At 32.4% G+C, this 23,547-nt stretch overlaps 1 long non-coding RNA gene across 1 annotated transcript; it reads right to left on the bottom strand.

Annotated features, from left to right (window-relative positions):
- Nucleotides 1-657: 657 nt before the first annotated feature.
- LOC116157215 (uncharacterized) lies at nucleotides 658-21,849 on the bottom strand. Its single transcript, XR_010383509.1, has 3 exons — nucleotides 21,666-21,849; nucleotides 13,543-13,732; nucleotides 658-1,272 (listed from the first exon to the last, which is right to left on the bottom strand). It is a non-coding gene; the product is annotated as an uncharacterized LOC116157215 (long non-coding RNA).
- Nucleotides 21,850-23,547: the final 1,698 nt, after the last annotated feature.

Below are 23,547 nucleotides of genomic sequence, written 5' to 3'. Positions count from 1 at the left end.
ACTAACATCCTGAAGTATAGTATTACCACGATGTTACAGATGGAAATGACTTGCCCAATGTCATGCATTTCAAATGCTGGACTTTGGATCTCACACCCTCCTATGGATTTGCTGCTTTTATTTGTAGACATTTTACCTATTTTATTTATAATAATCTGTCTATATGCAATATTTCTTATTTATAATTTCCAGTTTTGGAGAATTTAAATTTCTGTCAGGGCAACTGAAAAAATTCTCTCTTTCTAAATATATGAGTTACTCTTTCAAGAGATAATTTGAAATAAAACAATAAATTATTTGTTGGGAGTAGAAAAGGAAAATTAAACTTATAAAACAGAAATAGATATATTTTTCTTTTTGTTTATTGTATTCTACATAGAACTTTGGAAAACATAAGGTAATTTTCAGCATCAATCCTGAATCTTAGAAATCCTAAATTAGAAAGGACTAAAGAAATGAGACAAAAAAGGAAAACTTATATATCATAATTTACTCATGTGTTCCGTAATTTTCAAAGAAAAGAGTAATTTTGTTAAAGTCCTTCTTTTTTTTTAACATTTTTTATTGATTTATAATCATTTTACAATGTTGTGTCAAATTCCAGTGTTCAGCACAATTTTTCAGTCATTCATGGACATATACACACTCATTGTCACATTTTTTTCTCTGTGAGTTATCATAACATTTTGTGTATATTTCCCTGTGCTATACAGTGTAATCTTGTTTATCTATTCTACAATTTTGAAATCCCAGTCTATCCCTTCCCACCCTCCACCCCCCTGGTAGCCACAAGTCTGTATTCTCTGTCTGTGAGTCTATTTCTGTCCTGTATTTACGCTTTGTTTTTGTTTGTTTGTTTGCTTTTGTTTTTTAGATTCCACATATGAGCGATCTCATATGGTATTTTTCTTTCTCTTTCTGGCTTACTTCACTTAGAATGACATTCTCCAGAAGCATCCATGTTGCTGCAAATGGCATTATGTTGTCGGTTTTTATGGCTGAGTAGTATTCCATTGTATAAATATACCACCTCTTCTTTATCCAGTCACCTGTTGATGGACATTTAGGCTGTTTCGATGTTTTGGCTATTGTAAATAGTGCTGCTATGAACGTTGGGGTGCAGGTGTCATCCTGAAGTAGATTTCCTTCTGGATACAAGCCCAGGAGTGGGATTCCTGGGTCATATGGTAAGTCTATTCCTAGTCTTTTGAGGAATCTCCACACTTAAACAGTCCTTCTTTATGCTCTTCAGCTTGAATATACAAACCTTTCCTGTGTCCAGAACAATGTAGAAAAAGAAAAGAAAAAGGAAAAATGACATTTAGAGAAACATGCATTATGTCAGTTAAACAGTATATTCTGAAATTATTTGACATTTGTTGTCTGCAGCAAATATATGATGCCTAGTCTTGCTTATTTTTTGTTTTAACTCAGATATTGTAGCCACCCAGTTATTTTCTATTCACTTACATTAGGAACATAGATGCAGGGGCTTCCATGACAGTTAAATGGATGAGTTACAATATCAGTAAGAAAAATATCTGGACATTATGATAAATGCTTTTATAATTCCTCAGTTAAAGGAAATAACTTACCCTCTGAACAATATCCTTATTACCCTAGGGTTGCTTGAATTTAGGTGGGAACTATGGTCAATTACCTTACTTTCCATGGATCTCGAGTCTACTGATTGACAGATGTAAATTTCTTTATAAACGTGAAACAATAAGAGACTGGAAAATGGTGCGCAATTGTTGGAAGTTCATTTATAATGCAATGATTGGGCAAGTGGAAAGAAACTGTACATCTAGCAGAAATATTATTTGTGCTTGTTAGAGCTATATAAAATATAGATTGAATAAGACTAAGCTGGCAAGGGAGGAATACATTCTGTTTCTATTTTTTCAAGAAAAATATAGTAATAATATTACACATTACTATACTCAGGTGTGGAATAAAATATAAATAAGTTGAAGCAGGGCTTTTACACAGATGTTATCCTTTGTTTTGCAGAGGGGCCTGAGGAGTAACTGTGAATAGAATATTCTTTATCTAACCACCTCATTCTTTCTTCCCTAAAGCTACCTTTATACGTTATGAGATCCTTGGAATATTTTTGCTATTTTTAAAGTTTATCATATTCACAATGATAATGAGTCCCACATCCTTAGGGATGCCAGTGTTCTTATGTTGCTTCAGAAGGTACATTCATAAAGGGGCAAATAAAGGTGAAAGACGTCCATCTGTAGAGAACTCTCCTCTGATCGTAGCTTGGTATAGAATTCGGTTTTGAAAATTTTTAATCCTTTAACTTCCGATGTGTCATTTTAAATATCCCAGACTCAAAATCAGTAGCATTCTTCAATACTACTACATTAGAATGAAAATCATCTCTGATATCTACAAGAGAATTCATTCATTCAAAAATTTCAATATTCATTCAAAAATATTAGTCACAGTCTTGCTTTCAAATTTATAATAATCTCTGTATAAATGATTTTATTTCTTTATGCAACGAGATGCAAAATATATGACTGGTGGCACTATTTTTTTCAGAGTTGTACAAAATAGCAGAAGAAACTCATGCTAATTTTGTCTTCATTAAAGATATTAGTAAATAGCAATACTTTCTTCTAAATAACTTCAGAACTATCTGATTCAGGATACATTAATGCTTCAGATGGGTCACAGTGGTACTGAAATATTCAAACCCTTGAACTACTGGAGTGCCACTGACCTCAGTGTTCTTATCCACCTCCTTCAATGTTCTGTAAAAAATGATACCTTTCTTGAGAGCCATGATATTAAAAAGGTTGGGAAAAACTGAAAACCACCAGAAAAATCATGCCACATGAAAAGCATCAGAGGAATGAAATTCGCAACTGAAGAGTACATATTTTTAAATTATTACTTGTACCATAGTGCAGTGATTCTAATGGCATGATCATTTTTTGGTGGTAAGGTGTTCAATTCCTCCTTTGATATGACTGATTTTACACAAAATGTGTTTCATATAAACCTTTTTTATTCCAGTTACTGTTATTTTATGATTATGACTTTAACATAATAGTTGCTTTATGTTTTAACTAGTAATTTATTATGGGTTAAGAAATCAGCTAATTGAGCCTATTTAGAAAGGTATATAAAATAAAATTAAGGACTTTTTGTGCATGGATTGGGTGCTGTATGTTTTGGTTTTATGTGTGTGGTTTTTTAATTGTTGTTGATAGTGTTACTTTTAATTTAACTATTTTCTTTTTATCTTTACTTTTTGCCCATTTTACTTACACTATCAATTGATGAACTGTTAAATTGGACTCAGTTATTTCCAGGGTGCAGAAAATAAAGTGTAACCATTTGGTAAATGTTTGAAAAGTAAGTTGCCTTAAATTTTACTTACTTTATATAGAAGATTTTTTCAAAATATGAATTTAATTTTGCATTATTATCATGATTCAATTCAATTATCGATTCAACTGTTCAATATGAAAGAAATGTCACAAACTGGTTATAATACTGTACTTAATTCTCATTATGATTATTTTATAGATTTTGGCATAATTTTAATCTGTGTATTTTAACTTTGAGAATATTGGTTATTATAAAGAAGCTGATATATTTATGTTATTGCTATTTTTATAGAGGTGCTTGGGACTTAAGAACTGTTGTCTGCATTGCCTCTTCTATTTTAGAGGGGCTTTTGGCGAACCTCTTTTTCCTATTTCCTTTAATTTCCTCAACTCAGTTCAAAGCATACCATTTGATAAGACTCATGGATTAAGGACTCAAGGTCATGTGATGTAGACTGCACATTGCCTGGAAATCAGAATGATCTAGCTGGGTGACTTTGAACAAGCGATCTTGCCAAGTTGGCCTCAATTTCCTCAGGTGTAAAGTTAGCCATTGTAAGTAGATTTCCTTTAGTTGACAAGATTTGAAATTATACTAAAAATTAAAAATGATGACATTTAATATGTATTTGGTGTTTCTTCCACATCTTTGTAACAGCCGCATTTCATTTATCATCCATCCAACTAGTCATTCAACATTTAATCAGCAAATATTATTGAGTATCTGCCATATACTAGACTCTGTACAACACACTAGAAATCAAAACATAATAACCAATTTTTCTGCCTTTAGGGGATTCAATTCAATGAATAATCACTTAATCACTACTGCGTGCTATGCACTGGGCAAAATACTAAAAATTCAAAAGTAAATAGGACAAACTGTTAAACTCTAACAGTTAGATAAAGAACTACATTATAATAGGATAAGTAGTGTGTGCTTACAACACACTATAGAAGCACAGTGGGGAAGTAATGAACTGTGAAGAAGTCCATGAAGTTTTTGAAAAAATGACATTTGAGATGACCATTGTACCCTAATTGACACTCTTATAATCAATGGGTAGATATAGTTAAGATATCCTATAAGTAGTGTTTAACTTCATCCTCCAAAAACTTTCAATGACCATCTTAATCAAACATTTACTAAACACTTTCCATGTAAAAAGCACAGACAATATAGACTGTGTCCATAGATAAGTTAGTAACTCCACATAAACAGTGCAGACAGTAAGTTCTCTAGAAATTTAGGGTAGGGCAAAATTACCATAAGCTGAGACACTGGAAAAGATCTCAACAGAAGAGATGATACATGAATGTGGCTCTGGAGAGGTAGAATCCAGAATTTGAAAAAGGAAGCCTTTTTTATAGCACCGTAGAATCACAATTTTACAATGTCTTCCTAATCCATTGAGCTGAAGTAAAATATTTCTGTAAAGAGCAGTCAACATGTAATTTGCAGTGTATCAAAGGGTTTTATTGTAAGACGTCTTTGTAAATGGGAGAAACTCGCATGGACATGGGGAGCTATGGAAAGGTTTCAGCTGTGGGTAGCTAGTGATCACATATACCTTATAGAGCATAAGTTCTAGAACAATCATCCTCCTTTCCTTCCTCATAGGGGCACTTGGGAATCAACTGGCATTTCTCCTTTTAAAGTAATTTCCCTTGGGATTCTTCTTTGCTCCTTATTGCTAGTAGTGGTTCTGAGGGTAAATCAAGGCAAAATAAAAAATGAGGCAGTATCTCCTATGGATAATTTACATTTAACACATCATCATACCAAGTAATGTCCAAGTACATGGGTCTCTGGTTTGAGGAGTCTCTAGTGTGTCATTATTTCTTCATATCAGAATAGGTTTGTCCAAGTGAATACAACTTAAACATTGTGACTAGACAGGCTCACCCAAGAATAGTTATCCAGCTAATTGTATATGTGTGAATTTATATTTATGACTGACTTCTGATTTCTTCACAGATCCTATATTTCTCACCTTGATTTATTCAGCTTTCCTGCCTGGTAATGACTCATTAGAAACAATGTGACACTTGGTTCCTTTCAACTCATACTTGAACTGCATATTTGGGCTGTTTGCTTAATTTACAAGGCATTTATCTTTACCTTATTTTCTGGCGTGATTAGTATGTTCAACTTGCTTTTCTGCTCTGTCTTTAAACACCTGTGTTTCTTTTTTTTTGGTTGTTAATGGGGAATTTTTTTTCAATTGTAGAATTACATTTTTAGTATTGAATTTCATTTTTGATGTCAAGAATTTCCTGTTTAAACAGCAATGTGACACTTAAGAAAAACATTACAATGCACCCCTTTTCCATGTGTTTATTCTTTAAGAGAGTTCAAAGCTTGCTTTCTCTCTCTTTAACAGACTACAAGTTTGTTTAAACACTCTTTATTAAGGGGTCATTATGTTAAAAGGCTGCCAAGAGCCATAAGGAGAAACCAAACAAAATTATTGCATTTGTTCTTTTGGGTCTTGCATAGGCAGAGAACAAATCTTGATTTTCAATACAGAAAAGGGGACCCATGCAATCATAAGCATATTTAGAGCAAAGACCATCACACAATAAACGAAAAGTAACATTTTGAGATAAGAATTGTTATATAAGACATGAACTCTTTTGTTTTTGTTGAAATTGAATAATAATAATTGAAATATTTTTCTAGAGCAGATAAGATAGCAGGGGATTTCTGAAACAGAGGTTATCTCTGACCTCTCTTTCTGAAATATGTTTTAAAAGTCTATGATTAAATGGAATAGAGAGATAGCCCAGGAGACTTTTAATCCAAAATGACTAAATACTGATATGCCCAACTTTCCACTGAGTTGAACATTCTCAGAAGGACACTAGAGATGAAAATATATATTGTTTTAATGTCCTTAACAATAACACAACCTATAAAACCTGCACAAAGCATATCATTAAGTACAAAAATAGCCTATCAATAACTTGATTTTTGTTTTTATTTCTCTGTGATGCCTAGAAATGGGAGGATGACTCTTACTGTGGAATTTTTTTAATAAGCACAGTGCCTCTGTTGAAAATCCAAAGGGAAAATTCTTTGTCATAGAGATTTTTGTTCCTGGGTTAAAGACTATGGCAGCATTGTATAAATGCTGACTGTAATGCATGCAGGTGTAGACACTCAGGTTTGGTTTCCTGAAGTTGTGCTTTTGTATGAATGTGATTTAAAAAAAAAATCCACTGGCACACCATCTCCCAGGTGTCCACATTCATCTGTATGTGACGTCATGTGTAAAAACAACAAATCAGTTGATGTCTCTACTAAAGCAGATTAAAAAAAAAAAAAAACTCAGAACAGGATCTTTTGCCTACTAAAGCATGGGATATTTGAAAAATATACAAAAATTTTAAAAAAATTCGGAGAATAATAAACACTTTAGAGAGATTTTAGATACCCTAAGTCCAATGGTGGTTCTCACACCGGCATTAATATGGACCAATTATCTAAAGCCATTTTGAAAGGCTGTTTTTCACCATGTTTCTTCAGTTCTTCAGGCTGCAGTGATGACCAGCATCCGATACTATTAAGAAGTCTTCAAGCGTGTAAAATAATATGATTTCACAATGATTACATATTCAGTCTACAGCTGGCTGAGTTTTTACATCTCCATTTGTCATTGACGATTGTGTCCAATTAAATGATTAGCTTTTAAAAACTGCTGCACATTATGAGAGTGAACTTGTGTTCCACTGCACTGAGTGATGCAGAAACAAACTCATTACAGCATGTAATTCACCCATATTAAATAACAAACAGATGGCTGCTGTAAATGAGAGCTCCTTTTTCTCTTCAAAAGTGCCAGGAAAAAGGTGTTTTTATTTATCTTTGTTTCCAGCTTCTTTCTGTTTTCTTGACAAGTGGGCAGCTGGTTGCTGAGGTTTTCAATTGGTGCAGAAGAATGAAAAGCCTGTTTCCATTAATTTCCCCATAAAATAAGTCTTTGAATCATTTCTGTTATAAATGCAAGTGCAGTAGCAAGCTGCTGCTTGATTAATTCACTTATTATGAAGATTTCATCTTTTATAAGAGGGCCTGCAGGTAATTTATCTTGTTTAGTAAGATTAGAAAAATGTAATTATCTTGATACCTTTGGACCCCTCTCATGTTAATTGTGTTCCCATAAATTTCAAACATAAAGATGGGAATATTTTTGTGCACAAATGTTCCAACATGTGGTCGAAAAATGTGCAGTAAGATCTGCATAAAAATTTATCAAGTAAAATACATTAAGACTGTACTATTACAGGAATGCACACAAATAAAGCTACCACACAATTATACTAGTGTATACAAACAAAAATCTGCATTGCTGGTTCCCTAGTCACCTAACAGCTGGGGTGAGGTAAAGGGTTCGGGGATTTGTTAAAAAGGCTCTTTTTTTTTTTTTTTATCAAGCATAAATGTCTCTAGAGAAATGAAGAAATCTGTTATATTTACACTAATAAAATTAAAATTGTGTTTGTCTTAAAATGTTCCAAACCCAAATGAATTGACTTCTGAGTGTCTATTTCATGTCCTCTCCACATCACTTGCATTACATCTCTTAGCATCCTTGGGAATTTGGATATATCTCTGATTTTAAAATGACTATGTAATTTGATTTACTGTTTAAAAATACTCTCTAAAAATGGAAAGCAAGAGAAGTGTGTATCCCATTCCTTGTCTATATGTAACATGCTCTCAGGCTTGGCAGAAATACCTCCCTTTCTCTGATCTCTCCTTCAGTTCTGTTGAAATTAGTATTTATGAATAGTATTTAATATGCTTTTGCTAGATTTTAAACTATATCATCATTATCTATGTAATTACCTATTATTGCTGTAAGTTTGTATTTTTCTCAGCCTAGACTGATTGTCCTTGGAAGAAGGAAATCAGAAATATTATATAATGTGACTGTATTCTTTCAGAGTTTCCTTAGTCTTTACCCATGGCTTTAGACAAGAAAGCATTTCATCCTTTGTGGTCCACTGAATGGTACTAAACAGGTCAAGCAATTGTTTTGGTAAATTCTATGAGATCTGAGCTCAGTCAGGCATGCGACAAGATATAATTGGGGTACACTGAGGTTTCCTATATTAGGAGCAGACTGTGTAATTAAAATGATGTATAGTTAGATCTCTATCATAGATTTCCACTTATAGAACACCTTACCACGTGTTTCAATAAAACTGTACAGCTTGTAAATGTGAACTGAAATAACACAGTAGAAACACAGATGTTACTGGGACAAATGATTGCATATATGTATATTCATCTTTTACCTTTGTGATTCACTCTATTTTCTGGGTATAGTTGCTGCCTCTAAATGTATCTGCCTCTAGGGCCCTGTGTCAAAAATGATGGACTGTGAATATTTGTATATCATTCTCTTACACATTTTATGAATACATGCTAAAGCTGGATTATGCATAAGACAGTTTAGGGATGAGGATGCTCCTCAAGTTATTAAACATGTGGTCTCCTCTGCCTAATTCTCTGGGTCTCTGGTACCTCAGTTTCAGATGCTGGGGCTGTCCTGCCCACTCAATGGAGTTTTTGTGATTATCAAAGAAAGCACGTTGATGAATGTATCAATATAATTATCTTTTCACTCTCAAGATTCTCCAAACTATCTACCAAATATTTAGTGTTAAATAAACTTTTAAAATGTTGTTTATCATGGTTATACTCTTCGTCATTATTAACAAAATTGATAACAAGACAAAGGAACTAAGCAGTTTTCTAAAGGGTCCATATGTCAGGCTAATACATCTGCTATAATTCATTAGCCTGTTTCAGTAATAATGGAATTGCAATTTCAATAAGTATTTTATCCCCTGTTTTGATAATTGGTAGAGATGAAGTGGTATCTTAGCATTTTCCTCTAATTTCTCCCTCAGTGCTGGGCTCTATCTGTGTCTCTGTCTGTCTTCTTTCATTGTTACCAAAAGCTGGTTATTATCCTTTCATGATTTCATTTAGAAATTTCTATGATGGCATTGGAATGTTCTCAAGACTCCCTGAAATTCTTTTTTGACTGAGGTAGAAATAGGTAAAAGAATACTTCTGAGATTCAACCTTAACTTGGAGCAGGCAAGTCTCAGGGAAAAAACATACCAGAATGATTTCTTGCCTAAAATGCAAATTTGGTCATGACCCTCCTCTATCCTTAGATTACTGCACAAAGTAAAATAACATTTTATGGATAATGATGGAGAAAGTTATATCATCGAGGAAATGATTTGAACAAAGCTACCCACTAGCTTTTGAATGTTTCTAATATCTCAATGAGACAAAATTGCAAATTGTCACTATATTCAAAATCTTAAATTGGTTTTGCATTTGAGCTAATGAGGTCGGAATACATTTCTGTACGCTTTAAAAATAAGTAAATAAAAGGTGAGCACAGAAAAAAAAAAAACGAAGCAAACAATGATTACATAAACAACAAATGTCCACTAAAACAAAATCTAGAATGCTTAATGAAACTTCATTCATTCTAAGAGCCTGTCTGTTGACAGTCTTTCATTTCCAGTTTGAACATGGAATCATAAAGGCAAAATTTTATCCATCTCTTAAAAAATCTAAAAGTAACAACAACAACAACAACAACAACAACAACAACAACAACAACAACAACAACAACAGCATGAGAAAGCACAACTTAAGTTTCTTAAAAAACCCTGGGCTCTAAAGTAGGTGTAACAGCTGCTAAAATCAGCAGAGATGCAATCAGAATAGGAAGATGCTACACAGGGGGAAACGGCGCGGAAATATCACCAAAAGACAAACACGTAATGAAAGGAGCTAACAGTTGCAGCTGTGGAACACAAAAATTATTCTTGTCAAAAGTAACTCTCAGAACTGAGGTCCAAAAGCTATATTTATTGTTTCTAATAGCAGGAGAAGTGACTGGAGAGGTGCCCTGCAACTGATTTGGTTCTCTGTTACAGTATGGCTCTAAATAAGCCAATCTACAATATGACAGCTCACATAAATGATACTTAATTATTTCTCATGATTATGTGGGGTGAATTGGCTTCTCTATTAGGTGGTGTCAGATGCTTAATAGTTGGAGAGTCCAAAATGGTCTCATTCTCCTGGCTTGCCATTGGTGCTGCCATGGCCTTTTTTTTTTTTTTTAACAGGGCCTCTTAACAGGGTTCTTTGGGCTTCCTCATAGAACAATGGATTCAGGGTAGCAATATCTCTGACATGAGGGTTAGACTGCAAGAACTCAAATGTGAAAGCTGGCAGGCCTTCTTAATGCTTTAGCCTGGAATTGTCACACTGTAACTTTTGCCTCATTTCACTGGTTAAAGCAAAGTAAGCCCAGATTCAAGACGAAGGGAGTACAGAAAAGCAAAAATAATGGGATGGATGGTTCTTGGGGATTCCAGAGTAAAATCTACCACAACAGGCTGGACAAAGAATATTACCATCAGGCCATATTTGCAGGAAGCATTCTGCTTATTGCAATGGTGTAAATGGTAATGTCTAAAGAAGAAGAAAACATATTCTCTGTCTTCAATGGCTAGGGAATAACAAACACTATAGGAACACATATAAACTATTATTTTGTAAGAAAAGTCTTAGCTAATTTAGAGGAGAGCCTAATTTATAGAAGAACAGTACTACCAGCAACAAACTAAACCAAATACACATTACTGCGAATAGCTGAAGAAATCTATATCTTTCAATGGTGAATAACAAAAAAGAAGCCAATATAGTATCTATATCAAGATACTACATAGAAAATTTGGAGAGGAGTGGGGTTGGAAGGAAGAAACTAAGATAAAAAATAATTATAAAGAACCTTCATCAGCAAGAAAAATTATAGGGTGTCAATGAAATTTATGACCAAATTTAAACCACGGATTACCAAAATAAAACAAAGAAAATCCCTCAAAAAGCAATCATTCCTACCCAGTACACAAAGCAGAAATAGAAGAACTCAAAGAATTAATAGTAATTTAGTGGAAGAAAATGAAACATGGAAATGCATATTAAAGCATGAGTAGCATCCATCAAATAAATAAATGAAAATATAAATATACAGATTGTGATAAACTTGGTGAGAGATCTAGAGGTTATAAAAGAAAAATATTCAAATAAAAATAACAAAAAAAATGAGACTGAAAATGGTAGCACAAGGAGATAAACCACGACTTTGAGAAACTGCAGAAAAGACAATTGAAATAAAGGAAAATTTAAAACAAACAAACAAAAATAAAACTCAAGGGTATAATTCAAAATATTTGCTAAAAATTTTAAACAAAAAACATATAAAATATGGATGTCACATTGTATGCTAGAGTAAATCAGATGACAGATATTGATTTAGACCTAGTAATATTTCTGGAATTAAATTGTGAAGACAAAAATATTATCACGTCTATGGGAAAATTTTTATTGTATAGCTCAGACTAAAATATATAGAATTCTCATGGAAAGAAAATGTAACATTAATTTTGTTCCTCTTACTCAAATTTAATAGCAATAACAGTTTTAAACAAATAAGAATATAGAGAATATTATCACTATGAGACATTATTGAGAAATCTACTGGAGAACAAACTTCAAAAATGGAAATATGATTGTAAAAACTATAACAGAAGGATGGACAGTAAGAATGAATATGTTTAATGGCTCAACTAAAACTAAACCTAGTAAGTAATTAAAATTTTACCAAAAATAATCTGAGTTTTATGTATCTTGACAGTACAAAATTACAAAGGTCTTTTCTCTAATCCCACTCTCTTAAATACAGTATTTTTATTAAATTATGTAGGTAACATTTTGAGAGTGATAACTGTATCCTGTAGTATTCCTGACTGTTTTCAAAACTCAGAAAAATGTGTAGAGCTTTTATGCTTACATTAATACTAAATGTTAATTAAAATAAATAGAATAATAATCCAAGTCAACTAGTTAGAAAAATACAAATCAAAGGGAACAAAGTTTACAAAGGAAAAAATATATATTTTAGAAGATACCAGAATTTATAAATAAGTTCTAAAGACCCTGTTTTTAAAAAAGAGTAATAAAACAGGTAAGCCAATAGCTAAAGTAATTAAAGAAAGAAAAGTTTTGAAAAGACACAAACAAAAATCCTTAAGGGAAGCTATCCATAGATATAAAAAAATTATAAGACTAATAAGATACTTTTTTTGCTAAGCTTTTAAATAAACATAAAAAATCTGTATGAAACGTAGTTTTCTAGAAAAATATAATGTGTCAAGTGACTCGAGAACAGTTAGCAAACTTAATCAAACAAATTTTCCAAAAAGAATTAGAGAAAAGCTTGAATATTAACCTTTTCCCATTTCCTCACCAACCCCCTCAGAAGCATTAAGCACAGATGTTTTCCTTGGGGAATTCTATCAAAAATTAAAAAGTCAGATCAATTCAATGACGTTTATCTACCTATAAATCATATAAAAAAAATAATAACATTCCAGATCCTTGTTAAGCAAAAATAATCAATGCTAAAACCTTGAAAGTTTAAACGAAAAAAAAAAGCTACAATGTCTAATTCCCAATGTAAATATTTATGTAGAAATTCTTGGTAAAATAGTCACAAAGAGAACACACAAATTAAAAGTATAGTAAAACATGAGCAAATAGTGTTTATTTTATAAAAATAAGGATGTGTCAGTATCAGGATAAATCTTATCACATTATTGTGTATTATATATGATTATATAACTATCTTCATATATAATATCAGATCTAGAACTATCATCATAATTATCTTAGAACAAACAGTTTATTTTCATAAAACATGACCAGGCATTTGGAAAAATTTTAAATCCATTATTGATAAATAAGTCCACAATAGAAGAATACTTTTTTAAAGGCGAAAGTCAATGCACCTTAGTACAAGAATGAATAGCATACATGAGACGTGGAGCCTACCCACTACATATTATCCTTTCTGGAAGCCAGCAGAAATAAAACCTCTTTTGTGACCTCATAACTTCATCCACAACCCACCTGCAGTATAACTTGGACTATTAATTTATAGGTCAAACTTCTCAAAGGCAGTTATGTCATCTTATCTTTTCACTTTGGAGTCTTACCTGGGTTTCCAGGCCATATGCATCAAGAACTATGAAGGATTTGGGATTTGATATGTTACCCTAGTTACAAGCCACCTACTTATATTACCTTACTCACAAGTTAGTCCAACAGAGTTTCGTGGAGACTGGCATAAGGCACAAATCTCCGGAAGAGGAGACTCATGGCTCATAGGAAGTAGCATGAGATCAGCTTGTTGGTGTCTGTTACACTGGCTCCCAGGTTCCACAGCAGCCACATGTATGGACCAAATGGATGTCTGCACACACAGTGGGTTGCACTGCAGGACAGAAAATTTGAGTTTAGGAAACTGAAATCTTTAGACTGATCCATAAGCATGTGCTCCCTTTGGCCTAGAGGAAGGCATTATGTTTATTACACTGGACTGTAAGCATGTCTGGCTTTTGCACTGGAGGGAGAGAGTATCTCTATCATCCAAAGATGTTTACTAAACACTTTTTTTTAAAGATAGCCTGTAATGAAGAGCAGTCAATATTTCGTGCCATAAGATGAACAGAAGTACATGAGACTCATGGAGAAATGAAGCAACAACACAGTTAAATATTCACAGAGTAAGTGAATTATAACTGGTGAAAGAAAGTCTTATAATGCCCACTTAAAATATTATCCCCCCCACTTAAGAGGGCATGACTAAAACTTGGGTTCTTTTAGGTTCAATATAGACATGGAGAATGTGGCAAAGGAAACATCTAGCCAACCAGCTCTCCTTGCTCCCTGACCTTGAGGGGCATCTTTATCTGAAGTTTAAGAACCCCAGAGCAGCTATCAACATGGGCAAGGGAATCTTACATCTATCAAAAAAATCATATTTTAGGCCAAACATCTGAAAAAAAAGATAAATTAGATCAAAGTGTATTTTTTACACATAAACAAGTAATTAATTTATCATTTATTCTTTTTTATTGAAGTATAGTTAATTTACAATGTTGTGTTAGTTTCTGGTGTACAGCATAGTGATTCAGTTATATGCATATATATATATATTCTTTTTCATATTATTTTTCATTATAGGCCATTACAAGGTATTGAATACAGTTCCCTCTGCTATACAGCAAAAGCTTGTTGTTTGTCTATTTTATATATAGTAGTTTGCGTAACTGCATATTCTGAACTCCTTATTTGTCCCTCCTCCCCTTCCCCCCTTGGTAACCATAAGTTTATTTTCTGTGTCTGTGAATCTGTTTCTGTTTTATAATTAAGTTCATTTGTGTCATTTTTGTAGATTTTACATATAAATGAGAACATATGATATTTGTCTTTCTCTTCTTATCATTTATTCTTATAGCATGAATTGATTTCCTATTTATGACAGAATATCACCCAATCATCTCTATTTTCCCATTAGTGGGTCTTCTACTAATGGACAGAGGTCAGTTATTAAGCTCTCACATTCAATCTTTTAGAAATTGACTTTGCTGGTTTCTGGAAGTTCGAGAAACTATCTTTGATAAGACATGATCCTAATGGAGCTTGTTTTATTTTTATATATATTTTATATAGATTTAATACATATATATTTTATATACATATTTATATATATATACACAACATGTTTTATTAGACATTTTCAATATGAAATATGTTGGTTAAATTTTGCTTTACTTTTATTTTACATTTTACTTCAATACATAAGGGAAACACAGTTAAGAACACTTAGTTTCAACTATTTGATTAAATTAGAATTAATCCATTCACGCTGTGAAATTCTTATTCTAGAAAAAGCTACCCTTAAACAGAAATTTTGCCTCTAGAATGCTCATTTATCTGTGCTCAAAAGTACTGGGTGAAATCTCTGGTAGATGTTGTTAAAATTTAAGGTTTTCCAAAACATAAGTTTAATAAAAAGGATGAAGGACAACAATGTTAATACATTTAGAAAAGGCCTCATAAAAATGCCAAGTTAAAGTTGTCTCTGATGATTTAAGCAAAACAGAGTAAATTCGGGAGAAAAAAAATAGTTCCATGCTGCCTCATACCATCCAAAGGGGTAATTTTTTGAAACTTTAAGAAATGGCAGGTTTTCCCTAATTGGAAATAAATCAATAATATAAGTCAAAACAACTAGGCTATTTACAACGTGGGCATAGTGCACAGTAGGCTTTCAAAACTGACTATGTATGCACGTATGAATGAATGAATTTAAGGATAAAGAGTTACTGATAAATAAATCTTCAGGTTGCCCTGGGTCTCTTGGCTAATAAAATAAATATGGACTAGTGGTTCAATCCATCTTCCCCCTTATATCAAAAGTACACATTGAGCAAACAAAACAAAAAGATAAGAAAGATGATAGCTTCAGAAGTCCTTGCAGAATAACATGAAAACGGGAACTCAGCTCAAACTACCTCTCCCTAACCTAATGCAAATTTCACTGGGAATCAGCATAGCCTATAAACTTTAAGCCCCTCTTCCATGCTTTTGATTCTTAACAGCTGTAATTGACATACACAAACTCTTTTAAAGTGACTTCTGGCAATTTTCTCTGCAGCAAAGTTTTAGAGAACTAGGCAGATGGCTGAGCGTGTAAATTTGGACGTTCTGATTTTGCGTGCTCATTGTGGGTTGGTCATAGTTTTGGTTGCCAGTAACTTTTGTGACAATTAAAAGGACATCCCAGTAGTCATTAATTTATGCAGGATATGATGTCACCCAAGTCTAAGAAATAATGTCAGAAATAAGTCCATTTTGATCTATACTGAGTTGTACTCTTCCCATAAACAAACAAACATTTAAATATTGTGTAGATGTTAGTTGAATTCTTTCAAAGTATTCCATAGAAGCAAATCATTTGTCTCAAAGCTAAATGGTAACGTTAACCCTCGGGATCTGATATGATGATTGTAAAATTTTAGGTAATATGTACATAAATTATTGTATGCTATCTTCAAAAAATACCAGAGTTGGATCTTTATACACACTGAGTTTCCAAAGGCTAGAATTCACCCTCCTATTATCAGTGGATGGAAGTAACCATTTCTCAAAGTCGTTAAGAGTGTTAACGATTTGAAAATGGGAGTACGAGTGCCTTTTTTCCTCTCTTCTTTTGATTTTGCTTTATTTTCCATTTTTATGATTGTTATTTGTATGTTAATAGCAGAAGTTATGGATTTTATATAGTTCAAATATGTAGCAATGATTTAAAAATACATTTTAAAATCTCATTTAAACATTTAATGAGATTTTAATGTTTTGTGTGGTAGCTCAGTTAAGTTTTTAACTTAGAATTTATATTACTCATGGTTGGGCAATTTGAAGCAATCTTTTAACAGGAAAAGAATTTATAACTCATCTGAATCCATATAACCATAGAATTTTCTCAGTATTCTTTCTTTACTACAGATGATAGATTTTTAAGGCACATCTTTGAAATGTGAGAAGTCTATTTTATTGTAAATTCCAGTTTAATGTAATGATGGCTTTCCCCTTTACAGTCCATTTTCAGATTAAAATAAGTTCCGGTTAGAAAATTCAAAGACTTTATTTACAATGGAATTGAATAGTGTAGATTTTATTATTTTCAGTAAAATGTAGATGGCTATAGTTAAGATATTTCTGTATTTCAGAAATGTCTGTATTCTTGAAACTAAGCATATTAAATAAAAGTTTAAGCAGCATTTTCACCTAAAAGTGAAAATTTATCAGTATTTTTTAAATTAAACAAAGAAAAAATACATTGTGATAGGCAGCAGAATGACCTTCATTCAGCCTGTACCACAGAAATGTACACAACTGAATGTTAATATTGGATTATTCAGTGGGAATTTTATCACACCCCTTGACCCTTTTAGAAGTTGCCTTCTGAATATAAACAGGATTAAGGTTTAGGAAGTTATATTACAGTTAAGATGCCAAATACATAATTATTTTCCATCACTCTCTCAAAACCTACTTTGTAATCAATTGAAGTATTGATCAGAGTCCTTCACTTTACAGAAAAAAATGTGTATGTAATCACTTGCATGAAGAGAGAAAAAAATATGGGCACAAACATATACATGTCAGTATCTATTCTTCCTCTTTCTCTCATCAAAAGCAACACATGGATTGTTCTATTTCATCTGGACTGCAAATGTCTGCACTGGTTAAGCTGGATGACCTTTTACATACCACCACCAGAGGGACCTCAACTGTTCAGTTCAGTGACTTTTTTTTTTTTTTTTCTTGTATAAATTACTATGTTTGGTCCATAACACAGTTTTACCAGCAGGCTTTACTGGATATACAGTTTCTGATCTTTCTGATTTTTAAAACCAAAAAAAAAAAAAAAAGAAAAGATGTTTGAATGCTTGTGCTCAATACCCTTTAATGCCGTTTATACTTCATCTGGTCACCAGATGCACACCTAAGCTGCACTTCCTAGCAAAGAGGTTGTTGAGCCATTTGATATGTTGGCTATTAGGTTTGTTCATATAACTACTCAGCATGACTCACCCTTCATAGTACTGTGCTTCATGACATTTGAAATTCGCAGGCATGCATTAATTATCTCGCTTGATCATCTCCACAACCCTGTGAGGAGGCAAAACTGGTGTCAAACTCCACACGTTTTGCAGATGTTGAAACTGAGATCCAGTGAGGAAGTGACTTAAGGAGGAGACACACAGTTAAGCTGAGATTAAGAACTCATGTTTCATGAGTCTTAGTCTAACACTCTTCCCACTGAAATCATTCCTGAAAAAGCTTTGTAGCTACCACCTCCCATTTTGTAGTCACGTGGCTCCAAGACCTCCCTAAATTATACAAGGCCATTGCTTAGCTGATGCTGATCCAACCGATGGACACATTCACTCGATCTAGGGGTATGACTGAATACCCTAACGCTAAATGAAGACATGGATAAATATATAATAATGTACATACATACATATACATTGTGGGCATCCCACAATGATAGTATCCTAACATCTAAAGGTTATCAAGCATTTATTATGCACCTGGCACTGTACTAAGTATTTAAAAGAATATATATGTACCCCCTACTGAATTGGTTAGATATTGTCATTCTCATTTTATAGATGATAATATGAGGGTCAAAGAGTCCAAGTAACTTTTCCAAGGGTACACAAGTAAGGGTTGCAGTCACCATTTGAACCTACTTCTACTGAATTTATAGCTTACTGATTTTACTGCATTTATTTTATCAACATAATTAGTCATTATATGTGCAAAGCACTATTCTAAATAGTTGATAAATATTAACTAATGTAATCATTGTACTACTCCTGTGTCATATTCCAAATGCTGGTGATTTTTATTATTTGTATTTTATGACATGCATGAAATACGGACTCCTTTACAGTTCATTTAAAATGTTTTCATACATTCCATGTTTCTTTTCATCAAAAGCATATGTAAAACACAGTTTTTAAAATATACAACCATTTTATGTTTTTTTAAAAATGTACTTCTCTTTAGAATACATTAATTTCTTAAAATTTTAACATAATGTGAATAGATAACATAATTGTCTCAACTGATCCACTCACATGTCTGTAATTGTAGTTAAATTTTTCACATGCTACTCAAATTTGTAGTATAAAACTGAATATCCATAAAATTCTTACACAAGTGATTTTCGTTGATTACTTACTGAGATAACTATACCAGATAAAATTATCCCCATACTGTGCTGTAAACAGTAAAATGTGATCACTGTACCAGGTAAAATGTGCCCGTTTTATACTATAAACAGGAGAGTTTGTTTACTATTAGCAGACGAAATAGTGCTTATGTTGTATTAGTAGAGGATGTGAAGAACTTAGTATTTGCAGACCTCATTTGAGGTTTTAATAACTTAGCTAGTTCTTAGATTAGTCACGATACTTTATAAGAGTCTTCAATCATTAAAATTAAAATATTAGAATAAGCTTTGTCTATGCATACATAAAATCTTGCTGGCATTTTGATAGGAATTGCTTTAAACCTATAGATCAATTTGGGGAAAATTAACATATTTTCCATGTGAGACTTCCAACCCATGAACACAGTATCTCTCTCTATTAAGTGATCTTTAGTGTCTATTATGAGCATTTTGTAATTTTCAACATACAGATCTTGTACATATTTTTAAATGTATATGTAAGTACTTAATTTTCTTTATAGTGAATCTAAACATTATTGTGCTATTAATTTTGTTTGCTGCATTGTTATTATATAGAAATTCTGTGGGTGGGGGGTGTGATGATCTTGTATCCTGCAGTGTTGCTAAGTTGCTTATAGGATATTTTTGAAAATTCCTTGGGAATTTCTACGTACGTAATGAAATAAGGACAGTTTTATTTATTCCTTCCTTTTTTAATCTGAAGGAATTTTCTTTCTTTCTCTTTCTTTCTTTCTCCCTTCCTTCCTTTCTTTCTTTCTTTCTTTCTCCCTTCCTTCCTTCCTTCCTTCCTTCCTTTCTTTCTTTCTTTCTTTCTTTCTTTCTTTCTTTCTTTCTTTCTTTCTTTCTTTCTTTCTTTCTTTCTTTCTTTCTTTCTTTCCCTCTCTCTCTCTTTCTTTCCTTCCTTCCTTCCTTCTTCTTTCTTTCTTTCACTTATTACAGTGATTGGAACTTCTACAGTAATTGAATAAGAGTAGTGACAGCAGACGTCCTGGCTTTCCTATAATCTTAAGCAGGAATGATTTCAGCCTTTCATCATAAAGTATGATATTAGCTATATGTTTTTTTTCAGATGTACTTTTTTAAGTTGAAATAATTCCCTTTTATTCTTAATTTGTCGAGAATTTTTATCAGGAATAAGTAGGTGCTCTCAGAAGTTAAAAAGGGAGAGTCTGGGGTGCATAATTGAGGTGGTTAGAAGGGAAATGTGTACTATTTACTTTGACTATCAAGGTAGAGACAGGGACGTACACAGGTTATACAATTGTATAGAACTTGATAAAACACAAATATAAATGAGTATGAGTAAAACTGGGGAAATCCAAAAAGACAGGTGTATGGTATCACTGTCAATATCCTTGTTGTGGTATTATACCAGAGGTTTACGAGACACTACCACTGTGAAAAAAAATGGACAAAATGCGCAAGGATCTCTCTGTGTTATTTGTTACAACTGCATGTGATTCTATAATTATCACAATACAACTTTCAGTTTAAAAACTGGAGCTGTTAACTGTTTTTTGATAGAACTTTGATCTTTTGAAAAAGGATCACCAATGGAATTAAATACAGATGTGAACATGTCTTACGTGTTTTATTTAGATTCGGTTGCTTCATTAATTAAAAGTTAAAATTTGCTGCATATATACATTTAAATTGTCTTAATAATATAAAGTATGTTCAGCAATTAAAATTGTGTGTCTATTTCTAATGTTTCATGTAATTAGCCATTAGGCATGATTATTTTTATTGATAATTGAGATTGACCTGACAACTTACATAAGATGCGTTCATAGATAGTGAAAGCAGCTAAAGAATAAACTCATTAGCAACCGGAGTATTGCATATGTACATGTATTTTGTGAGTTTCTGCCATTTCTATTTCTCCTTGTGATTGGTCACTAGGGTTACTGCAGTATAGTATGAGAATAGAGAGATTTCATCCCAATACACATTTTGGTTGTTAAACTGTAAAACATACTTCAACTAATTTATAAATTAATTTAAGTTAAAAAACAAAAAAGAGCCTCAGTCTGAACACCTCTCTTTTCTGGAAAAAAGTCAAACATAAATTTAGTCTTCCCCTGAGAGTACCTCAGAGCCAAGAGACTACTTACTATTCTTTGACACACCTCTCTGATCAGGTGCTCACTAATGACCAATGCTGGGAAGAAAATCTGGAGCTATTTTCATGGGAAAAGAGGAATTAGACTACTGCAGACTTACGAATTCTGCTTAGTTAATTTGGAGAATAAACTACTATGAATTTCTCAATATGAGTAGTTTACTCTAACTTTGACTTGATTCTCATGTTATAATCCAAATTTCTGTAAAAATCTGTAGTCTGATCTGTGAGGTATTTATGTACACAAATCAGATGGAATCTAGAATTTACTGAACAATGGTCTCCTGTCACAATACCAATCATTGTGAATATACGTAAGATATATGGAAATAGATCATTTCTATTGGAAGAAATGGAGAATTAAATAATAATTTTAACTGATATGTGCTTTCTCTCTCATATCTATAGAGCAAAACAAAGGGATTAAAAGGATTAATATTGGTAGTATTAAGTAAAAACCAGACTTACCTAGAAAATACTACTCCAGGATGACAAATCATTTGAGGGTGCTGATTTGAACTGCTATTGATGTAGTACACATGGGAATGAATCAGGAAGGAAGGAAGAAAGGGAAAGAGGGAAGGAGTGAGGACTGAAGAAAGGAAGGAAAGTAAGAAAAAGGGGGAGGGGAGCAGGGGGGAAGGATAAAGGGAGAAAGAAAAGAAGAGGGGAAAAAAGAGAATTTGGCATTAGAAAAAGTCATGCATGCAGTGACATGCCTTGCCAACACATTTAACACATTTCAAACAACAGAAAATGAATAGAAAAGAATAATTTACATGGTTAAAAATATAAAAAGACCTTTGCATAGATAGACATGCAAAGATTGCATGAATAATCTTTGTAGACAGAATTCCTAGTTCCCAATGGGTGTTTCAAGCTCTTAAGAGTCCTCATTTTACACTTTTAAATTAAAGAGGGAAAAAAATGAAAGACATATGCAATGTAAGACCTGCAGCATACCTAAAGTTTGACCTGACAACCGTTTCCAGATATACAATAAGAATGTTAACTGAACACTGTTAAGACAATTAGGTTTGGTTTATATTTACATAAGATGTATAATGCAATAGGAGTTGTAAGCAAGACAAGAAAAGATCTTGAAATGGACAGCAAATTGTGGTTTTTGACATAAATAAAATTGAAATTAATTCTGCATTTTCTATACTTATGTGGTTATAAATAGTTGTTTGCTATTGAAGATGTGACAAGATTTACCAGCATACTTAACAGATCTAGACGTATTACTGAACTTTTGAAATAATTAACTTTTTTTGAGAGAATTTATTTTTCTAATCAAAGAAATAGCATATGAAATATGTAACCAAAATGTCATTTCAATAAAAAATAATTAAGAAAGTAAGAATAAAGAAGCAAAAATATTTGAATGAATATAAAGGTGACATGTAGTAATATTACTGAAAGTAATTTCTGTAGATTCCAACACTGGCCATTGTAGATCAAGGTATCATCTCCATTGGTGGGAGACTTGAACAAATTTTGCAATATATTATCATTATTAGTTGTGTCTATAATTTCCCAGCTTTGAAAAATTTGAAATAAGTATACATTTAAGATTTTTATATGGATCTACATTTTGCTTTAAATTAGTTTTTAAAGATATGATGAAAGGATATCACAGTTATATAATACTATTAAAATATTTTAAAAACTGTAATCAGTAATAATTATAACAATTAACAGTTATAATCTAATTACAATGTTTGAACGTACTATGTGAAACTCATGGTTTATTCCTCAATGTAAATATTGCTTTAAGAAATGTTTTTGACAGTTGTTGTCACTACTGCTTCAGTAGTGAAAAACCCCTCAAAATGGACTAATCAGTCTATCAAATTTGGCATTTCTGTTAATAGCACACAAAAATCATGTGAACATCTTGATTAAAATAGCATAATCAGTGATTTTGCTGAAATGAAATCAAGTAAAAATTATGGACTAAACATATAATAATGTAAGAATTATATGCCTCTTTATTTGATTACTCATCTTAAGTAAACAGCCCATAAGTAAACATTCACACATGGATAATAATAATTAAACAATTTTTCTATTTTGCCAACTTTCACTTACACACACACACACATATATGTATAAAACAGCCTTACACGTATATGCATATTAAGACTCCTAATGAAGTTATATTATACAAGTCAGGAAGCTAAAACATATTCTCAGATAGCTTGACTTACACCTATTAACATTCAGTCTTATTTGTACCTTGGTCTCCATGTTTACTCTTGCTATGGGTCCCACAAGTGAAAGGGAAAGTCCTGGTTCACAAATGAGTTATGGAGTCAGAGGGGTATTGGAATGAACACATTATGTT

This window comes from Camelus dromedarius, chromosome 13, assembly GCF_036321535.1.
Source record: "Camelus dromedarius isolate mCamDro1 chromosome 13, mCamDro1.pat, whole genome shotgun sequence".
Taxonomy (NCBI): domain Eukaryota; kingdom Metazoa; phylum Chordata; class Mammalia; order Artiodactyla; family Camelidae; genus Camelus; species Camelus dromedarius.
This window is presented reverse-complemented; position numbering and strand designations above follow the sequence as displayed.